Source organism: Otolemur garnettii, unplaced genomic scaffold (genome assembly GCF_000181295.1).
Source record: "Otolemur garnettii isolate 467f Iridium unplaced genomic scaffold, OtoGar3 scaffold00129, whole genome shotgun sequence".
Taxonomy (NCBI): Eukaryota; Metazoa; Chordata; class Mammalia; order Primates; family Galagidae; genus Otolemur; species Otolemur garnettii.
Genome location: NW_003852524.1, coordinates 5,429,642 through 5,439,243, shown reverse-complemented (window position 1 = coordinate 5,439,243; position 9,602 = coordinate 5,429,642). Strand labels below are relative to the sequence as shown.

Here is a 9,602-nt window from a genome sequence, read left to right as displayed (position 1 = left end):
GGTTTCAGTTTTTGCATTTTTAACAAGCTACTAGGTGATACGAATGCAAGTGGTCCTCAGACTACTCTTTGAGTTATCAACTTTTGACCTAACAGGGCAAGATTTAGCTGATATGCTACTGTTTTCCCTCCAGGCAGAACTCCTCACATCCGTTTATTAAATTGCATGTGCAAAAGAACAAAATAATTTGAGATTGAAAGGGAGTTTAAGCTCAAATTGTCTCTCTTTTGATGTTCTTTTGGCTATGAAAATGGGACAATTTAAGCCATTGTACCCACACGGATGAATTTTGAAGAAAGTTTCAACTCCTCTGTTTCTCCCTTTCTCTTCTTCACAAGTAGTGTTGTTGGTTTGGTTGGCCAGAGGACAACATATTTATTCACTGGAACACACTTAACAATCAGAGTTGTTTTGCTTTATAAGTATAAACTTATAAACTTTTCCTTTTATGCTACTATTTAATATGTATTAGTCTTGCTTTTTGTAATAGGGAGAAAAGCTATTTTTCACTTTTGTCCACCACATGGAAGACAGAATTGGAAGGTTTTATTTGCAGAGGCAGGGTCACCCTTACCCTGCTCATTGATTAAGCTTCCACAGAAGACTGAATGGATAAGATGAAGAAGACAATGTGTCTTCTCTTGGAGTCCAGATGTCATTGATCCTGAAGGCCTGCTATTTAACTTAAATGACTATTTTCCACTTAGTACAAATAACAGAAAGGTTATACATTTGTGAATGTATGTATATGTTTATATAAGAAAAGGTAAAGAAAATTAAAAAAAATTCCAACAATTCAGCTGATGTGTGAATCCAAACTAAAGTTTGAAGAAAGAATCCAAGTAGGGTTGGAAACGTACTGGAAGAAATCAATTAAACTCACTTAAGTAGAGAATGTACCAAAAAAAAAATCTGAATTGCTTTTGGGCCTAAAACAAAATGCAATTTTGAGAAAGCATTGATAGGTGTTCATTTTTTCTCTGGAATTGTATTACTCCGTTTATTTGGGATTCCTTTTGAGTTAATTCAATCATGAAGAACTGTTTCATTTTCTTTACCTTCCTGATGAGGGAGAAAGAAATCCCCCCCTCCAAAGAATCCTTGTAATAAATTTTTTAAAAGATTTGAAAAGTAATCAATTATACCAAATTCTGCTAAAGTGTGATTTTTTTATTTTTATAAATAATACTCTTTTTTTACATTAAGTACTTCATGCCTATTCCTAGGTCACTTATGATAGTTTTCCTGTTTTCAGTTGCAATATGAGTGTTCCCTTTCCTAATTTTTTTTTTAATATGGAATACTTCATGAATTTGCATGTCATCCTTGCGCAGGGGCCATGCTAATCTTCTCTGTATTGTTCCATTCCCTTTCCTAAATTTTGATTATTTTATTTTTATGATTTTAATTTATATTGGATGTGTCGAGGTAACTATATTTATTTTATAACCTTGTATTTCCATACTAGGAAAAACACACTAAAACTTCTCATTATGTAATGAAAGTACCCTGAATTTATTACAGGATATAGTAACTATGTAAGTGTCTGCATTACTGCTTTTTTGTTGTTTGTTGTTGATGAATAGGGGTACAATTGCATGATATTAGTGGTGAAACTTTGGAAAATGTGTCTTTGGGAAAGGAAAATGTGCATGGATCCTTATATCAGAAAAGGTAAAGAAAATTTTAAAAAATTTTAAGAGGATTTCAGTCCAGTATGAACATTCTATTTTCACTCTCTTAAGATTTATCTTTTTTTGATTGCTAGAAAGTCTTAATTTTATGGTAGTCCAAATTATAATTTTTTTGGCTTCATTTTTAGTGCTTTTTTGTCCTGTTTAATAAATTTTTACCAATACCATCTAGGTTTTCCCAAATAAAAGCTTAAATTAATTAGGAATTAAATTTTTTACATAGTGTAAGGAAAGAGTCACAATGAATTTTTTATATGGATATCTAATTAAACTTCTACCTTTCACTGAAAACATCACTTCCCTGCTGCAAGCTCAAACTTCCCTTTGCCATAAATCATATGGTCATGTATATATGAATATGTTTCTGGAATTTCTCTTCTATTCATTGAATTGCTTATTTTTATTATTGCATTGGTATTATAATGATTTCTGTATTTTAGCTCTGTGAGAACTCTTGATATTTAGTAATATATACTTAGCCAATGTTTTATACTTATTTGGATGCAGCTGGATAAATTTTCGCAAAGTGAACATAAATTGGTGACATTACCCAAACTGCAGAACACCCTTATGCATCTTTGCAGTCAGGATTATTGTCCAAAGATGTATAATATCTTGACATCTAGAAACACTTTAATAAAAGCCTTTTGTAATTGTGTCCTGCCCCTAAGAGGTATGCCATACACTGTAACCCCCACCCCCCTCCCTCCTTCTCCTCTCTCCCTGATCTTCATTAATTTTCATCAATTCTTTATAGGTGAAATCTTCTGTAGTAGCTACCTCATGATTCCTTGGGAGGGTGTTGCTCTATTCTGTTTTTTCATGTTGCCAGTATTTTTTTATTCTCCATCAGGTGTGTTTTCTTTTTGTTCACTTCCTACTCCTAATTTTTCTTTCCCACTACCTCCTTCACTTTCAATTACTTGTTCCCAGAGCTTAAGTATTGAAATGTCCATTTGGTATAAAGCCAAAAGGAAGTTAAGGGTAAAGAGTGAGATGGGAGAAAGAAAAGAAAAAGATAAAGAAGATAAATAAAAAAGAAAGAGTATGGAAAGAATTGAAGAAAAGGAGAGAAAGAGGATAGTAAGAGAGAAAGAGAGCAACAGGAGAAATGGTGGTGTTTGGCCTGGTGCTTTAACCACACCCACAGCTCTACAATTTTGTAAGGTTGGTATGAGTGGGTCTGTCTATGTAAGGAGCTCCTTACTGGCCTGGGCAAAAGCAGGAACCCATCTCTGCCACATATAGAAAGAGATCAGTAGTATGTCTCAGTAAGAACCTACTAATACTTTCTTTCCAAAGCCCAAAGCCAAAAGTACACCCTAGAACATGAGATCATGGTCTCCTTAAGCCAGACTAATGCTGTTAAAAATCTCTACTAAAAGAGAGAAAAAGGAAAGAAGTAAAAAATTAATGAGTAAAAGAGGCTGAAAAACCGTGATAATAATGGAGTAACCCTTGTTGAAAAAAGTAAAAATGAAAAAATACATATACAAACAAAAAAAAAACCAAAACAAAACAACTAAACAAAAAATAACAACCATGAAAAGGAAAAAAAAAAGACAAGATTAAAGAAAATTTTGAAAAGATCAAAATATGTAAAATGTAAAACAATATATATGTCTGTGGATCTGTCTATCTATCTATCTATCTGGACACCAGGTGGGACTGTGGTCTTAGGAGACAGAGAAGGTATGCTGGATTTTCTGCATATGATGGGGGTTGGAAGTCACTCTAGTTGCAAAGAGAACAAGTTTCTACTTTCGAACTTCTTTGCCCTCAATCTGAGCCTGTCTGTTTCAACATTCAGTAGTCACCAGACTGGATTCTGAAAGCTTTTACCAGACCTCCCAGGTGTTCCATCAGCTAGTGTCCTCTGACAACGCTGGCCCTTCCCGGGGGATCAGGAGTCACTCAGCTCACTCCAAGGATCACTGCTTGAGCTCAGCAAGCCCTCCAGAGTCAGCCATGAACCAAGACCCCGCAAACTGTTCCTCCCATGTGGGCAGTCTTCTCACAATGGCAATGCCCCAATAGCAGCCAAGCTGATGAAAGAATCATCCTACTTGGCATTCAACCCCAGGCACTGGACACTGTTCAAGTCTATTCACTACTCCAGCGAGCAACCCAGTTCAAAATCGAAATACTGTAAGATAGCTCTTTCCCTTTTCCAGCCCTCCACAGGAGAGGCAGCCAACTGTCCAGACTCTGCACCAAGCACCTAACCTCTGCATAGGCTTTCCTTAGCTCTGACTTCCTCATGGGCTCCTACTGTTTCACTGTGCATGAGGAGTTCAAGGTGCATTTATTGAAACCCACCTATGATTCTTTCAAATTCTAGATGTAATAACCTTAGGTGCTAATGATTTTCTGGAAAAATAGTTTACCATGTTAGGGTAAAACTTTCTTACCTTACCTTTCCCTCTAGAAATTATTATTTTTTTAATTTTATCATTTCCATGTGTGTGGTAAATAAAGATAGCACTATACTAAACTTCACAATAAACAACATCCTAATGAAACAGAAGTAACCTGAGTAAAGTGTCAAATGTGTAATAGTTTGTAAAAGCTAAAGTTGTGGATCAAATGCCATTAGTTCAAAGCACAATTAAAATTATCAAGTCCTGTATTTAGTTGCTCAGGAAAACAATAATATTTTTAAAGTTTATTAGAAATATAAAATTAATACAATTAGAAGAATCATACAATTGTTTTAATGCCACCACTTTTTCCTATTAGTTTTCTTTTCTGTCTTTATATGTACAGTTATTACAGACTGAAAATGATACTGGAGTTTGAATATTTTTTTGTATGGTTCAACTTAGCTTCACCCTTTCCTTCTCCATATTGACTTCAGCGGAAGTAAATTACCTTTAAGTAGAAATTTGTGTCCCTATCCATAAAACCTTCTAAATTAACTTACTTTACCATTTAAACTTTTGTTAAAATCTGAAGTACTTTATACTATAATTTATGCCAGAAGGTGGCACCAAAAGACTCACGTTCAAAATCTCTTTATTAATAAGTATATATGATGATTGTATGTTCAGGTTTCTAAATACAGGACAATGGCATTGCTAGTGTGGGTCAAGATGATAAAAACAATACATACATTTTAAGAATGTATGTGATGCTGGCAAGAAAGACTTAATTGTGACTGCAGATATGGTAGTGCAGAAATAATTCTAATGGTGCATACTCATTCTTACAAACTGATATGCACTTCTGAGCTCCTTAAAGACGGTAGCACAGAAATAATTCTAACAGTGCATACTCATTCTTACAAACCAACATGCATTTCTGAGCTCCTTAAAGACAGTTACTGATGCATCATCAAAGACACGCCAAGGAAAAATAGCATATCTTTCTCTCAGGGAAGTAACTTTCTGCGAAAGTTTCCCATCATGAAACTTAAGCCATTTTAGTTTCTTTGATCACTTTAAAGGTACAATGCCACAGTAAGGACAAAGAATTTCCATGCTCCCTCAGTATTATTGATATTATATTCCCTTCCTTTCAGTTGCTTTTCTCATGGGATGTAGTTAAGATCAATCATCAGAGCTCAAGTTCCAGTGTCAAAATACAAGAAATTGAATTACTTTTCTGACATTTGATAGCTGTGTGACAACTGGGCAACTTAAATAATTCTCTTGACACCCACCCCTCACGGCCACCTCTCTGTCTCTCTGTTTTTCTCTGTATATTGCTCTTTTTCTGTATCTCTTTCATGAATGTGCTAACCTTACTTTGTGATATGGCTGCACTGGGAATACAAAATATACCTAAAGTGCTTAGGTAAGTCTCAGCAACTTCTATGAATTCAACAAATGTTATGTGTCAGTAACACCATTTTTAAAAGAAAGTTTTCTTTATGAATACTATCTCTAAAGGACCCTTAATCTTAAATTTCCAAATATAAAAATCCTTGGAGTTGAGTTTAGTTAGGAAACATAAAGAAACTTGTCTGATTAGCTACGTAGTACAAAAAATTATACTGATTCTTTACTTTTCTATAAAATTGTCACAAGTACCAAGTTGTAAATATTTCAACCCCCTGCTAAAATGAATTTCTTGCAAATATCTATGTTTGGGTACTTACTTTGTAAAATAGACAGAAAAAACATGTGAAAGAGTTACAATTTAAGAAATGACAATGTTTGTGAAATCAAAAACCATCCAGCTAATTTAGGCAGAAAAAGAATAAATTTGGTGAAAGATGTTACACTTAATGATTTCATATACAGGGTGAGTGATGTACTTGAATTATATATTCATTATATATTCATACGTATATGAATATATACATATGTATATAGCATATACATATGTACATATGCATATATACATCTGCAATACATACATATGTATATAGCATATTTATATTTGACCCATAAAAAGAAAAATATTTAAACTGATAAGTCAGGTGAATTTGCTGCAGGAAGTTAGGAAATTCTATTTCATTTTTGGTGTATGTAGCTATCCTAAACAATAGGGAAAATAAGTATATCACAATAGTTACTTAGTTAACCAGTATTTACAAAACAAAGGCTTATTGAAGTTACCAAAATGAAAAGTCTAATGTTCTACTTGGTTAATCTCAAAAAACATAACATTTTTATATTACCTCCATAAAAATAGATTTAATATTAATCAAAAAGTAGGTAGCTATGAGCTAAATACATTACTATAAAGAACTGAAGAACTATTTCTATATCAAAAAACAAAGATTTATAACCTAGGGAAAGTATTGCCTCCTCAATCTTTATCTGTGTTCTAGAAACTTACTAAATTCAACACACCTTTCAGACTCCAGCACAGAAAGACAGAGGTCAAAATTGAATTTTACGTTACTTAGAAATCAAGTTTATAATCTCTTTGTTTTTATCTAAGACAATAGGCTATACTCAAGAGATATAGAGATTCACCTCAGACAAATATTCAAGGTTTAGATTGGCTTTTGAAAACATCATGAAGCAAACACATTATTCTGCCCTGAATTACAGGAGGTTTGCACATGGGATATATAAGTGTTTGAAATACACTTTCATATATGCCTCACATTTTTTATATCCATTACAGTTTCATAAAAATCTTACTAACCAAGCCTTCCCTTGTTCGTTAACATTACTTTTTTCATTACAAATTAAAACTTTTCAGTAAGTTTATATCTTAACATTTGCATTTTAGTTTGCCATGCATATATCTTGCTTTTTAAGGAAGCTACAGATAGTTTTGAAGGTTTTGATGGAAGTTAAACTTCTTTTCAGACCACAATTTGTTTTGTTTTGTTTTGTCTTGTTTCTGGAAAAGTTGCAATGTTTTTCTGCGATGACAGATTCCTGTGGTGCCAGTTGGATGTTCATTTGCTATATTTTGGTTTCATTCTTAATTCAATCAAAAGAAAATTCTAACATATTCTGTTAAAAATAATTCCAGTTTTCAAGTGGTCTTTGTGGCTCAAGGAGTAGGGTGCCAGCCCCATATACGGGAGGTGACAGGTTCAAACCCAGATCCAGCCAAGAACTGCATAAAAAAAAAAAAAAATCCAGAGTTTAGGCTATTTTCTAGATACAGAGACACATAATAGGCTTTAAATAAAGCATCTAATCAATGCCAATCTCTACAACTATTACATTAAATAGAAGTGTTTAATGTCATTTAACAAACAAAAATATCTGAGTCTCAGAGAATGCTAATGATCTAACTCATAGACCTAATAATAAATACACAAAGAATTTATGAATAGACCCATCTGATATCAAAAAATATGTTCATAAGCTACAGTATTAAAATACCTTCATCTGGGGGAACATTACCACATCTTCTTTTGAAACGTAGATTTAAGTTTATGAGTCTGGTTAACAAGAAGATATTAGAACATATACCAGTTCTCTATATGTTTTATATTGACTATGAGGGTTCAGTAAGTCATAGATACTGCTCATACATGCTAAATACAAAACTGAATGGAGGAACAACACAAGTGCTCTTAGATAACCTATTATCATACCCAATTACATCAGTTGTTAGTCAGACTTGAAGTTAACAACATAGATGCTTTTCCACAGTGCAACAGGGTATAATGTCTGAATTTATGCTTCTGCTTCATTTTCAAGAGGCTATTCCGATGTTCTTTTGAGATAGAAACTCCTGGTTGGTGTAACATGTACTCAAACCAGGGGAATCCAAGGTGAGACCCTCACTGTGATGCCACATTTGCCATAAAGTATATCGCTAAGACTGAGGGATGTCAGGCAGGGTCTCATCCCAGCACATGAAACTTCTGTGAGCCTCTGTGAGTGACGCTGAGTGAAGCACTGTGTATAGGAACATCTAATTTACAGCAAGAATAACATGCTAAACATGATCAGGATGAAATGTTAACTCCAGGGTGAAAGAGACACGCTACTACCAACTTTTCACTAAACCATTGGTTGGCCTGATTGTTGGGGAACATTGGCCTTTTTTCTGTGGAATAGATGTTCAGTCTGAACAGTAATGGATCAGTCTTGAGAAGAGGGGGTCAATTTTATTACATTTATTCCTACATGCAGGAAATAATTTGAATAAAAATGTAACAAAGAACAAGCAGTAGGGGAATACATTTTCTATGACTAAAGATGCATACTATATTCTAAAAAGTAATTATATGCATATACGTGTGTACGTATGTGTGCATGTATATGTGTATATGTATATATGTGTACACACATGGCTAGTAAAACTATACAGAAATTCACAAATATTAAAGAAATCAAAAATGGTGGGTGGAGACAGAAGGAAACATAGAAGTTCTCAGCAGAATTATAATATACTGGTAACTTTATGTTACACAACATGAGTGGCAAGGGCCTAGGTGTTTTATAGGCCATTATTCATATACAAAATAGTTTATATAAAATAATCCACAAAGTTGTAGGGATGTAATGTTTAATAAGCCACTGCCAAATTAGATAGCTTGTCTTATGGTTTTGACCAGGTCTTTGTTTTTAGTGATATTTGTCTTTTTTTATTTTAGTTTTTATTATTGAGCCTGTTAGTAATAATAATGCATAAAATTTAAACATAAATCAGCACACTTTATAGTTTCATATACTAGTCAATATTGTATTGTATATTGATTGAATGGAGATATATATATATATATATATATATATGCTATCTCCAGACAGATGGGGCAATACTAAGAATTGCCCCTTATAAATAGACATATTATTACACATACATATACATGAAAGATGAAACTTTCATTAGTTATGGGTGTCTCCCAATGAAATGGAGATAGTCATTTTCTTGATTTTGAAAGTGTAAAGCAATATTTTCCAATCAAGGGATTTGAAAGTGGAAAGTCTTCCAGGAAATTTATAAATAATAATTCATTGAATTAGAAAGTAATATTACCAAACCAAAATATATTTGAATATAGCATTTAAACTAAATATTTTGATGGATAGCTTAATGGAGAAGCATATACTACATATTAAAATATAATAATTTCTACATTTTTTTCAATTAGGTATTTTATTTGTCAATTTATTTCAAAGACAAAACCAAAATAGAAAGTTTAAAAACAGGACCTACCTGGGTAGCAGTCTATTCTCAAATACATGCATATTTCTCATTTAATTCTCCACACTTGATCTTAGCCAAAAGGCCGAGAAGTGATTAATTCTCACATCTATTTTTCTGTGTGTACAACAGATAAACACCAAGATTTCTTCTATAATTATATACCTTCAAACCTCAAAATAATTACAATTGTTGAAATATAACTATAATATGTTTCCTTAAGAAATTAACATGATGAAACATATCAATGTTTATAAAAAACAAACAGAACACATAACCAGATAAATAGTTCTTTAAAGCTATAAAAGTTATGGCAATCTTGTTTTTTTTTTTTTTTTT

At 32.9% G+C, this 9,602-nt stretch overlaps 1 non-coding gene and 1 pseudogene across 1 annotated transcript; both read right to left on the bottom strand.

Annotated features, from left to right (window-relative positions):
- Nucleotides 1–1,289: 1,289 nt before the first annotated feature.
- Nucleotides 1,290–1,392, bottom strand: LOC111727901. Its single transcript, XR_002775332.1, has one exon. It is a non-coding gene; the product is annotated as a U6 spliceosomal RNA (small nuclear RNA).
- A 7,813-nt stretch (nucleotides 1,393–9,205) lies between these two features.
- On the bottom strand, nucleotides 9,206–9,360 carry LOC111727900 (annotated as a pseudogene).
- Nucleotides 9,361–9,602: the final 242 nt, after the last annotated feature.